The following is a 14,086-nucleotide window of genomic DNA, read 5'->3' on the forward strand; positions in this document are numbered from 1 at the left end:
TTGTATCTTTTACCAATGTAAACATACCATAAAATTGAATCTTGTGACATAAAAATTGCCCGTGGGCTAAATTTTTAATTCAATAAGAAACAATTAAACCTTATGATAGAATAATCAAATTATTTGCTCAAATTCATGCTTTGTGGGTACAACATGAAAATAATTTAATTTCTATCGTAAATATTTACTTTATGATAAAATCGACAAATTATACATACATCATGATGCCTGTGGGTAAATCATGAAAAATAATACGTCATTTTATCTCAATTAATTATACAAATATAATAAAAAATTCCTGTGGGATAAAATTCATTATATAAGTATAATTAATTACAATATTATGTCTAATTCCTTATATGATCTTTAACCAAATTAATATATAATTTTAATCAAATATAGATGTTGTGGCTAATCTATAATTAATCAAAATTATAAAGATCACTTAGACGTAAAACTTTATTATATGAGAATAAATGGTATTTTGCATTTCAAAATCAAGATACAATATAATTATGAATAAGATTCTCATATAATTTTATAATTGAAAAATAATATTATGCATTTGATTTCATATATATATGCATAGAATAAAATTTTCCAAAATATATTCATGCATAAAATAAATCAAAATTCAAAAAACTGTAAAGCAAAATGAGTATATAAGATATGAAAAACGATTGTATATCAGAAAAGCTTTACTAGTTTAGTGGTCTGCACATACTATAGCCTTCTCGGAGTCAAGGGTTTGACACCCAACTAGCACAAAATGTAGGATTTTCCGTTTGTTTTTTTTTAAACACTATTCATCATCTTCAACCTCTAGCGGGTCAAACCCGACCCATATGCAGACCCGGTCGATTTTCAGTCATTTGGACACCATTTTACACGATTCAAAAGCCAAAATTAAGGAAATCGAACAAAATAAAGATTTTTAATCTTATTTTTAAGAAACAAGGCCCTTCATACCATAAACGAAATCAAATCGAAAAAATACCGAAAACCGAAAATGGACAAGGCAGAGGCAAATGTGGCTCTGATACCAAATGTTAGACTAAACCTTTTAACGTGTGATATTACAAACTACAAAAGAAACACAAGTTATTAACAAAATGCGGAAAATACAGATCAAATCATACCTCCAGCCATTGCCATGAAGAGTTTCTTGTTTTTAGTTCTTCCAAGCTCTTTCTCTAGATGGTGTATCAGACTGAATTCGAAAGGGATGAGCTCAGGGACCAAATCCATGTGCTTTATGTAGGCATTCTACCATCAAGAATGCATTTAGTAGCCATTACCACTCATTATTGGCGGTTACAAATCATTAGTGGCCATTACCACCCATTAACAACCATTCAATTTGGCTTCCAAAATTGATGAGCGTTATAGATTTTCAAAATGTTAGGACCAAATTATTGCAGGTTGGGCACTCAAATGTTGTGCAAATAGTGACTGATAATGCAGCCGTTTGTAAAGCAGCATGTTTAATAATTGAGGCTGAGTTTCCTTCCATCTATTGGACTCCATGTGTTGTCCATACATTAAATCTTGCTTTGAAGAACATATGTGCAACCAAGAATACAGAAAAAAACAATGTTGCTTATGAAGAATGTTCTTGGATCACCCAAATTGCGGATGATGCAATGTTTGTGAAAAACTGTCATGAGTTACTCTATGAGACTATCAATTTTCAATTCATTCAATTCATTGAAATTGCTATCCATTGCTCCAACAAGATTTGCCTCCACTATTGTAATGCTTAAGAGATTCAAGCAATTGAAGAAAGGACTCCAAGAGATGGTCATTAGTGACCAATGGTCTTCTTATAAGGAAGATGATGTTGCAAAGGCTAAATTTATGAAAGATACTTTGTTGGATGATAAATGGTGGGATAAGGTTGATTATATTCTTTCTTTCACTAGCCCTATCTATGATGTTCTTAGAAGAACGAATACGGAAGCTTCATCTCTCCATCTAGTATATGAGATGTGGGATTCAATGATTGAAAAGGTGAAGAATGTCATATATCAATATGAGAGAAAGGAGGAGAGTGAAGGATCAACCTTTTATGAGGTAGTGCACTCCATATTAATTGATCACTGGACTAAGAGTAGCACTCCTCTCCATTGTTTAGCTCATTCTTTAAATCCTAGGTAATTGACTCTATACTTTTTTACTTACATTTTTTTTAGAATTACATAAATTTTAATCATGTATATATTTATTTTTAATTGTAGATATTATAGTCATGAATGACTAAGTGAAGATTCTAATCGAGTTCCTCCACATCAAGACATGGAACTCACTCGTGAAAGATTAAAATGCTTCGAGAGGTTCTTTCTTGATGTGGATGTAAGGAGGAAAGCGAATATTGAGTTTGCCAACTTCTCGGATGGAAGGGAAGGTTTTGATGATCTTGATTCTTTAAATGATAGAGGTCAAATGGATCCAAAAGCTTGGTGGCTAGTTCATGGCATTAATTCTCCAATACTTCAAAAGGTTGCCCTTAAGCTACTTGCGCAACCTTGTTCATCTTCTTGTTGTGAAAGGAATTGGAGTACATATTCATTTATCCATTCTTTAACGAGAAACAAGATGACACCACATAGAGTTGAAGATTTAGTATTCGTTCATAGCAACCTACAACTTCTCTCAAGGAATACTCCACAATATCATCAAGAGGAAACTAAAATGTGGGATGTAGCTGGAGATGATTTTGGATCACTTGATGATTGTGGTATTCTTGAAATTGCTAGTTTATCTTTAGATGAACCAGAGTTAGAGGGTGTCTTTTTCAATGATGATTGCTAGTTTGTGGAATTCTTGAAGACTTGAAGTTGCTAATTCATCATCTTGCTTTATAATTTTTTTTTTGTAAAGAAACAAAGCGTACAAATTGTATAATGAGGTCTCTTAGTATTTTTTTTGACTCATTATCATAGGAAAAGTTCTTTTGAGATGATGATGAATATATAAATCTTGATTTTCAATTTAGATCTTTTATGCATATCGCTCATATTTAATTTTATGTGTATATATATATATATATATATATAGCCGTGTCCATGTCTGTGTCCTACATTTTTAACATTACAGGTGTCCACGTGTCCGTGTCGTGTCCGGTGTCGGTGCTTCATAGGTAGGTATGAGGGGCACCCAATTCGCAGGAGTCACTGGGGGTAATCTAGAGCAATACAAATTCCACTCAGTATATGTATTACGAATCAACTAACTGGCAAACATAGTGTATGCTCCACTTATCACTAGGAAAGACAATTATTTCTCCACTTCCATAGACACCATAAAATAGAGAGAAGATGTATGACTTATCTATTCCAAATGACAGGTAGTAACCAACCCTCCCAACTCTAACGACTAAGAATGGTTGGATTAGTCACTCCCATCCGAAGTCAAACATCCTTTGAATGCGGACAATCTCGCAGTGCATGAAGCATGGTCTCCTCGCTGGCTGAGTCGTATATTTCTTTGTTCAATAAGTACTTGTTGAAAAAGAAAATAAAAGGTAAAATAAAATTAATCTCTCAGAAATTAAAGTTAATCTATGTATAAATCAAATTAATCTTTTGATGAAGCTAAGTGAGAGACATTTTCATAAATATTGAAAAATTAAGAGAGAAATTTAATTAAGTTTGCCTTCTTATTTTCTTCTCTTGTAAGTGTTTGTTGAGAATTTTATCAAACATAGTTAAATCTCATCAGTTTTACACTTCTCGAATTGGCTCACAAGATAATATGTTTGATATTTTGAATAAATTTATTCTATTATATCTAAAAAAATTAATTCATAAGTTAATTTTAACTAATAATAGAAGTTTAATTTATTTTATCTTTTAATTTTCTTCTCTTGTAAGTATGTTTAAGAAACTTATTCAAGACATTTGAAATCTTGCACTTCCCAACTTATATACTACACCTCCCATTTTATTTGTATGGACAAAAATAGTCCTTTCACCATGAACCCTCATTTCGAAAGTAATTTTTACCTTCCAAAATAACGATTTTGGGATAGGTTTTCAGAGCACTTGTTCCTATTCTGAAATAGTTATTTCAAAAGATGAAAATCACCTCCCAGAATGATTATTCTGGAATAGTTTTTCGGAGCATAGCCTATTCAGGAATTGTCATTCCAAAATATAAGGTAATTTTTATCTCATGGAATAGGTTTTCAAAGCACTTATCCCTATTCTGGAATAGCTTACGGAAAGGTTATTCTGAAACACAGATTGAGTTCCAAAATAGGCTTTTTGAATAACATAAAATATGCTTCCAGAATAGGTGTTCCATAAAACACTATCAATATTCCAGATTGCATGTTTCGGAGCAAATACACACATTTCTAGAATAGGTATTCTAGAAGTGTATTTTATGTACTCCGATAAGCTTATTCTAAAACTCAATTTGTGTTCCGTAATGACTTTTCCGTAACTGATTTAAAGGCTTCCAGAATACAAGTTTTGAAAACAGTTCCCACTATTCCTCTTTCAGAAAGGATGGTCCATAAAACAAAAGCTTCATAAAAATTGGGAGAAAACGTACTTGGAGACAAGGAATCATTGTGTTTGTATGAAAGACTCTCTTGTGGAGTTGAAAGCCGAAGAAGAGGAATCATTGTGTATGTAGGACATAGAGATGGAGTAAGAGAATGTGGAGTTGAATGTTGAGGAAGAGAAACATATAATTTGAAAATGGTAGTTTGAGGATATTTAAAATTTGGAAGGTATAGGATCCGAAATGGAAGGTACAAGATATAAATGCCCTTATTCAAAGAGAAGTAACTTTTGAGAATGGTGATCCAAAATCATCCTAAACAAACCCAAACGATTTTGGATCAAATCTCAAACATGAACATGAAAGTTAAAACAATAAATAAATCCACAAAACTAAGACGAGTTATGTTTAACTTACCAAACACTTCAAATAATATATATACAAATTAATTGTTTAAGAAATTGATATAGATCAAAGATAAAACATATATTCAGCAAACAGAGTTGTCCAACCTCAAGCTATTATCTTCAATGAGCATTTCCAGCCACCTTCTTGTACCTATACCTCTTTGCAACCCAAAGATACATGAGGAAATTGAGAAAGCTAAGAATGGTCAAAAGCCAGTAGTAGTCAAGATGGCCTCTATTTAGATTGTCTGGAATCTAACCAAGCTTATCCTGTCTTTTTTTTTCTCAACGTGACTTTAAAGTTGTAAGGAAATATTTTTTTTTTAACTTTTTCCATTGAAGCCGTAAAATAATTTACTACAATTTTTTTTCAACACGACTTTAAAGTTTTAAGAATTTTTTTTCTTTTTTAATTAAAGTCATAAAGTATTTTATGACTTTAATTATTTTTTTTAGCATGACTTTAAAGTCGTTGGGACTTTAAAGTTTTTATTTTAATTATTTAATAACTTAATGTATGTTTTCTTTTTTTAGTTTTATTTAATATTTTCTATATTTTTATATTTTTTATATTATTTTATTTAACATATTTTTTATATTTTTTTACTAATGTTGAGGATTATTATTTGTTTTTAAAATTAAAAAATAATGTAAAAGACTTAAATTTAAATAAAAATATTAAAATGTACTTTGTTTTAAAAAATATTAAAATATTTTGTTACTAATATTAACTTATAATTTATCAAATAATATTAATTTTTTTTTAAAAAAATTAATTGATTTTTACAGTTATTATTAAGTAAATTAATAATTTTGTACAATAGTATTAATTAATTTTATTTTATAAAATATTTTAATAATAACAACAAAAAATAATTTAGTAATAAAAGTAGTTGTTAAAATAAAAACAACATAATACATTAATATAAAACAAAAAATATAAATTAAACACAAGCATAAAATTAAAAAAATAAAAATAATATTAGTTGTCAACTTGTTTGTATAGACAATTACTACGATTATGTCTTTCAGTTCTACACAATAAACATTTCTTAGGCCTATTTGGAATTTGTTCGTCCATCTCATTATGTATAAGACTAGTAGCTAGCCTTCCTTGTTGTGTCTCGTTGCTTCGAAGGATCAAATATAAAATATGGACCCAAGTATTGAGGTTATTTATCTTCGCTTCCAAGGAAATGAAACTGATGTTGATAAACTTTGTAAATGTTTTCCAACTGGTATACAAGGTCGACAAAGTTATCACATTTTAAATTGCAAGAAGCACATGTTGCAATTGCATGCAAGCAACAAATTTGAAGTGCTTGGAATTCTTCACAATCACACCATCATTCGTTCAATTTGACCGTGCATGCCATTGCTCGTCACCCAAGTCGTGTATTTGCAATTTTTTGAACCTCAAACTCCCATATTTTCTGAAAGTACATGCGAACATAATGTGAGGTAGCAATGCATCAATTATTTTGTATCATGACATATACCTCTTTAGAATACTTATGTCCTGCCTTTATCGTATTCATGCTTTTCATGTCATTAGTAACAAATGAGTCATTTATTTCATTAAATGTTTCCTTGACTAAGAAAGTAATAGGCAATGCCCGGGCTCCTTTCAAAATAAAATTCATACATTCGACAAGGTTGGTAGTCATATGCCCATATCGTTTTCCTTCATCATAGGCCTAAGTCCACTTACTCTAGGGAATTTGGTCTAACTAATTTGCTGCTCGTGGAAACTCTGGTCATATTGCGAGCAACTTTGCCTTAAATCAAAATTTCCTCATCTCATATCCTATGACAAAAGACAAAACATTGAGTAATAAATATGTTGAACATGTAACAAATAAATTATTTGACCTTGACATACATATACTTAAGAAAAACATATAAAAATTCGGAATTTAATTAAATCAATTTTATTCAAATAACTTAAACAAATTCACGTGAGTAAAAATGTGACATTCACTTCATTATTACCAAATAAAACTTATTAAAAACATTTTCGGCTCAAAACAAAATTGTCCCAAACTCCAAAGAATGAACTAAGACTCAGCATGTGAAACAAAATGATAAAAACTATATGTCCAGAACTTTATGCAAATAATACAAAACCTTGTATCTCAATGTCACATCTTATCAGAGCATTGTGTTACATCGTTCTCTAGCATGAGGTTCTCCATAGTCATCCACCTAATCATCTGCTTCCACGAACACAAAGTTCGAGATCATCACAAGATCCAAACACAAATAGCACACAGGGAGTGAGTTATCACATTTCTCACTAATAGAGAGAAATGGGACAACATAGATATACACATCATATAAATGAAATACAACTTACTTTAACACAGCTCATGTCATTCCACCACTTATCGCGTAACATCACATCTCAACATTACATGTCTCACACATTTTCACAACATTCACGTACTCAAGGATCAAAACACAATATCACTCAACCAATCAATATCGATCAATACGCAAACGTTATGCAACAATATACTAAGACTCAATCCTATATGCAATGTGGTATCATGTCAATGAAAAATCTCATCGGACGCCTAGGAATACATGACAACACAAACCACACACTGGTAAGTCAGGTCACTCTTACTAGGTAAAATCATAGGAAGACCAGTTAGGGTCACTTTGTTTTGTGAGAAGGCTTCAACCATATGGGATCAACATAGGCTTCAAGGAACATTTAAACCGAGTGCATTTACCCCCAAGGTCTACACTCCGAAGAGTTCGTCAGAGTCTCTCCTTCTGATTCAGGTCCAACCCAGAAAACATTTTAGCACGTAAAATTTATCTATGAACTATACAAAACATACGACTCCTAAATTATTCTCAAAATAATTTTAACTCATCGTGCCTTAAAGTGATTAAACTCGTTGGGTTCCCACAGTGGATCCTATCATAATACTCATTGCACCTTAACTCGTCGCCCTTAAAAGATCTTATAGTGGTGTGATTGTACGGTTCATAGCTCACAACTCAATGCACACAACAATTCAATAGTGATAGTTCAATAGTGTAGTTCAGTAGTGATAGTGGCATCTCTAGCGGTTCCCCAAGAATCCTTACACATGTTCATTCTAACCCCAATTACGATAAACTCATCTCGTACCTCTAAGTGGGCTTACGTGTGTAGTTCAGTAGTGATAGTGGCATCTCTAGCGGTTCCCTAAGATTCCTGAAGCTTTTTCTCTAGTTACTCTGCTAGAGTTTCCAAGCGCTAGAGAGAAGGAGAAGGGATTGGAGCCTCCATTTTATTATCTCCATGCGAGGGACATTTCTCTCACCAAACACATTATTTCACAAATCCCAATGGTAGGGACGTGTAAAGATGAGTTATGAACCTCTTTTTCACATTTCACGATGATCCAATGGTTAACAAATCCAGGATCATAGTTTTACTAAGACAGGTTTGAGTGTATGTGGGAAAAAGAGAGCTACGTGCGAGGAACATTTCTCTCACCACAGACATTATTTCGCAAATACCAACGGTGAGGATATGAGAAAATGATTTTTAAACTTGATGTTCAAATATCACGATGATACAACGGTTAACGAGTTTGAGACGTATTTTTACTGGGACAAGTTTATTTACTCTATTTTCTTTATTTTATTATTTTATAAAAAAGAAATATATTTTACTCCCTATCAAATAAATAAATAAAACATATTTTTATTTTCTAAGAACATATATTTGTTTTATTTACCTTAAAAAATTATTTTAATTAATAAAACTATTTCACCTTATTTATTTAATTAAAAAAACCTCATTATTTTCATAAAACTCTATTTATTTTTAAATAAAATCCTATTTAATTTATTTTACGAAAAATGAGGTGTTACACTTAGAAGCTTACCCATATTAATGACTTGTTTTTTTAAGTCGACATTTTTAAAGACTTTATTAAAATTTGGTGCAATGTGGCAAATGCAACACATAGAAGTTACATTCGGCCCAACCCATCCAATAATACAAAAACCACATCCAAGCTTCTTTTCTCTTGTTCTCAACAATTGCAAAAGCAAGTGAAAAAATATTTCAACTACCATCTTGTCCAATGGCAGTCAACAAAGTACCAAGATATTTTCCAATTAAAAATATGTCATTTATTAGCACAATCGGCTTGCAATATTGAAAGCCTTCAATGCATGGCTTAAAAGCCCAAAATACACTATTAAGAATCACCTTAGAAGAGTCATCCTCACTATCCTCTGTTGAATTGAATGTTTTGTATCTAACAATTGTACCTGGTACAAAGTGTTGAGTAGTTGTCATCCATATAGGCAGCTAATTGTATGATTCTTCCTAACTTCCAAATGCAATTTCGAGTGTTTTCTGTTTAGTTGTCCATGCCTTTTTGTGTGTCACGGTATAACCAAATCGTTGCAGCATGTCTGCAATCAATGTTTTGATTTGGATTCCAAAATATGTTTTCACTAAATGAACAATATTATGAGTAATTACAGATGAGTCTAACCTAACATAATCTTGTGATATGAGTGAAGTTGTGCAAGTGTGAATACTATTTATTTTCTTTATCTCCCACCTACTACGTATTTTGCTGAAAGATGCTTTAACCTTCTAATGACATCCATTAGCATATAGTATACACTTAACAACATACTTGTCACTCTTGTTCTCTTCTACATCATAATTAAATGAATATAGATAATGAAATTGCTTAATTACATTCACAACTGCTTGTTTTGATTCAAATATCATGTCTTCATAAAGGTCATAGGAGTCATTCGTACTGTCAGTCCCTCTATTTTGGTAAGGGTTTGAGAATTGTAGATCTTCTGAAAGTTGGTTATTAATAGTTTCAAAATATGAAGATGATCCACACTGACTTTGATTGTTTGGTTTTCCACTTTTGTGAACATCGTGCTCCTAATCCTTATCACTAAAGTTGTTAACATTATCTCTTATCATGGGTTCTTCACCAGACATCTCTAAATAAATAAAAATGTAATCTAGCATTAAAGATATGAGTAATTTACAGTATCTAACGTTAAATAAAAACATACTGGGAAGATCATAAAAATGACTACAATGACTTTTAAGGAAAATGTGAAAAGATAAAGAAGATTACTAGTGAGCTTGAGTGTTAGGCATCATCCCTTTTATAATGAAGATGAAAGTCGTTGATTTAGCATGACTTCAAAGTAATTAAAATCCTCCACAACTTTGAATTGATTTATAGTATTTTTTTATAAATAATTATAACTTATAACATTTTTAAATACATAATAATAATAATAATAATAATAATAATAATAATAATAATAATAATAATTAAAACCCTAAAGTTTTTGTTATAAATATTTAATGTTTTTTAACTTATATCATTTTTAGATAAATAAAAATAATAATTAAAACTCTAAAATATTTTTGTTTTAAATAATGTTAACTTATAAATTGTAACATATATTTTTAAATAAATAACTAAATCCTAATGACAACTTTAAAGTCATGCCAATGCTCACAATTTCTACTCAAATTCCATTAATTAAACCAAATAAAAAGCATAAGGTCACTCCATGTGCTACAACTTCTTTGTCTTCTTTGACAAAGCCAAATAAAAAGCATAAGGTCATGCCATGTGCTACGACTTCTTTGTCAAACACCAAATAAAAAGCATAAAGTCGAGCCATGTGCTATGACTTCTTTGTCATGTGACTCACACCAAAATAACCAAAATATGCAAATATAGGTGAGGCTCGTGCAGAAGAAGCCGAAAATACAGATGAAACATTTGATAAGTGCATAAGAACGAGAATATTACAAGCTCATGTGTGAAGAATCTTAGCTTGCACAATATGAAGTATGGAAATATGTTGTAACTTGAAGAATCGTCCCTCCTTAAATGATGAAGCTTGTGAATGACAAGTTGAAGAACCCCAAAGGCTACACGTTCAAGCAAGAGCAAGCCAACGAGATTTTACACATTCAAGAAAGTGCCATGACATTCTACATGTTCAACTTACCATTACCATGTGCCATGAGATTGTTTACGTGAAGTCCAATCAAGTACATTGCAAAAACATGAGATTCTTTCTTACATGAACTCAAAGGCATGGGTGTAGAAGCAAAGACTTTGACTTTGATGTTTTAATGATGCCATATGATCATGATGTTTTGTTGCCTTATGAAAATGCGCTTCTCAAGTTTAATTCAAGACAAAAATCCAAGAATACAAGATACAACATCAAGAAGATCTCTAGTGATTTAGGAAGGGAATTCCAAATTGAAACAACAAAAGATTTGGCCAAGAAATTTAAGCTAAAATGTCTTTTTTAAGAGATTTACTCTCCGGTAATCGATTACCAGAGGATGTAATCGATTACCAGTGGCCAAAATGATTTATAACAATCATTACAAGTTTGAATTTAAAATTTTACACTGTGTAATCGATTACACATAAATGGTAATCGATTACCAGTAGTTATTGAACGTTTTAATTCAAATTTTAAAGCCTGTAATCGATTACACAAGTCTTGTAATCGATTACCAGAGGAGATTTTCAGAAAATTATTTCCAAGGGTCACATCTGTTCAAATGGTTTTTACATGGCCATCAAAGGTCTATTTATATGTGACTTGGAACATGAATTTGCTTAGAGTTTTTCAGAACAAAAATATCTTATCCTTTCAAAAAGCAAAATCATCTTATCCTCTTAAAAATTCCTTGGCCAATACACTTGTTGCCTCCCCATCTTGTTTTCTTTTTTATTTTATTTTGTGAAGCAATGACACATGCACAACCAAGACCTATTGATGGCTCCTAGTTGTGCTTACAACACAATCATATTTCCAATCAAGTGTGGGAAGGCAAAGAGAGAATGATTCGTCCAAGGTGTAATTATGTCTGGGCTTTTATGCATTTGGATTGTATAGATAATCACATGAAAAACTTAATAAATGAAGATGGTTTTGGTCCTGTTATAATTGTTGGGTAGATTGATATTAACCAACATTTGGTTATTGCATTGGTTGAACGTTGGAGGCCCGAAACTCACATTTCAATTTCCACATGGGGAGGCAACCATAACTTTAGAAGATGTGACCTTGCAGTCGGGCCTTAAGATTGGCGGACTGCTTGTAACTAGTGTCGTTACTAGTGACGTGTGTTTGCTTATTAGACCTTATTAGGGGACATTCCACCTAATAAGTATATAAAGGGGAAAATGATTTATCTAACCTGGTTGTGACAAAATTTTATGAACTTCTTATTGATCCTAATGATGTTGTGATTGCACAACATGCTAGAGCTCATATCATGATGCTCATAGGTGGATGTTTGATGCCACATGCATTAAGAGCAAGAGTTCATTTTATGTATCTCCTTTTGTTATCAAATTTTATAGAGGCAGGTCATTAGGGTGCAACAATGTTAGCTTCCCTTTTTCGAGCTTTAGATCGGGTTGCAAAGCCTTTATAAACTAATATCAGAGGATGTTTGTTGCTACTACAATCATGGGCGTGGGATCACATTAAATGAATTGCCTTATAGATAGATGACCTATCTAACGATGAAGTACAACAAGGACTTGAATTTTCTCTTGCACAAAGATGATCTCGGCCGATGAGTCAAACAAACATTCTTACCCATGCAGTCAAACTAATACACGTCATATTTGATAGACTACATATGAATAAGGTTCATTTTTTTATTATTTATATTAAGTATTTCTTATTCATTAAGAAATATGTGATAATAATAATATATGTCTTGCAGTTCTTGTGGACATCTTATGAGACATCTCAAATAAAATGATTAATTGATGATGTTGAGGTATCTACGATTGTTTGTGCAAAAGTACCTCTTATATGTTTTGCAATTGTGGAATGACATTCAATAGACAGGCTCATGAGACAATTTGGATTGGGATAAAATATTCCAAAGGACCCACCAAACCTAGACAAATTTGATGACATAGATATAAGAGAGAGAATATATATTTTTTAGCCTTACCATCATCGCAACTGGATTAACAAATGGAATCATTATATTGTTCAAGGTGAAGTTGATCATGGTATTTTGCATGAAAATTCAGAATACATGCAATGGTATACACGTCGAACTAGACGACATATATCGCGTGAGGGGATACTATCTACTGAGGTTGTTAGTTTACTTGAGAATTTTGATAAATTATTGCTATTATTATTCATTATTATTTCTAACTTCGTAATTCTTAATTTACAAGTCATCACCACCATCAATCACATGTTGAACCCAGTGTACCTCTAGTGCATGTTTCTAGATATATGTCACAACATCATTAATCACATGCACAATCTATTTATCAATCAGCAGGCTTCTTTGGATATATGCCTCAAGGATGTAAAAAAAGTTTTCAAACATTTGAATTCTCATCATATATGCCTCAATACTCATTTCAAGTTCCTTTTACCTTATATATTTTTGAAGGACTTTCACAAAGGTTTTGTACCACTTTCAACAGCATACAACCAACCACCAACGAGCTCTTGTTATCATCCACCATTACTTACTCAAATACATGACATAAGTCATGAGGATGAGGAGGAAGACGATGATAACAATACCAACAATAATGATGATGACCATGATGGTGATGATGTTCCTCAACAACAACAAATAGTTACACGTTACCATCATAGAACAAGATAACAATAACCATCAACAAATCAAGTGCAGCAAGATGAAAGACCTAGACGCATATCCAGAAGAACGCGTTGTGGGACATCATTCCACTATTAATATTTTTGGTAAACAAATATGTGTAGTACATTTTAATATTTTTATTTAAATTTAAGTCTTTTGTATTATTTTTTTAATTTACAAAACAAAAATAGTAATCTTTAACATTAGAAAACAAAATATAAAAAATATATTAAATAACACAATATACAAAAAATATAGAAAATATTAAATAAAACTAAAAAATAAAACATATATTAATTCATTAAATAATTAAAATAAAAAAATATTTACAACTTTTTTTAAAAAAAATTACGACTTAAAGTCGTGCTGAAAATAAAAAAAATTGAAGTCGTAAAATGGAAAAAAGAAAAAAAAACCTTACAATTTTAAAGTCATGTTGAAAAATAAAATTGAAGTCGTAAATTATTTTATAACTTAAACAAAAAAA

At 31.2% G+C, this 14,086-nt stretch overlaps 1 long non-coding RNA gene across 1 annotated transcript; it reads left to right on the forward strand.

Annotated features, from left to right (window-relative positions):
* The first annotated feature begins 586 nt into the window (after positions 1 to 586).
* LOC102669533 (uncharacterized) lies at positions 587 to 3,847 on the forward strand. Its single transcript, XR_419610.3, has 2 exons — positions 587 to 2,153; positions 2,238 to 3,847. It is a non-coding gene; the product is annotated as an uncharacterized lncRNA (long non-coding RNA).
* Positions 3,848 to 14,086: the final 10,239 nt, after the last annotated feature.

The sequence above is a fragment of the Glycine max genome, chromosome 18, assembly GCF_000004515.6.
Source record: "Glycine max cultivar Williams 82 chromosome 18, Glycine_max_v4.0, whole genome shotgun sequence".
In the NCBI taxonomy this organism is placed as follows: domain Eukaryota; kingdom Viridiplantae; phylum Streptophyta; class Magnoliopsida; order Fabales; family Fabaceae; genus Glycine; species Glycine max.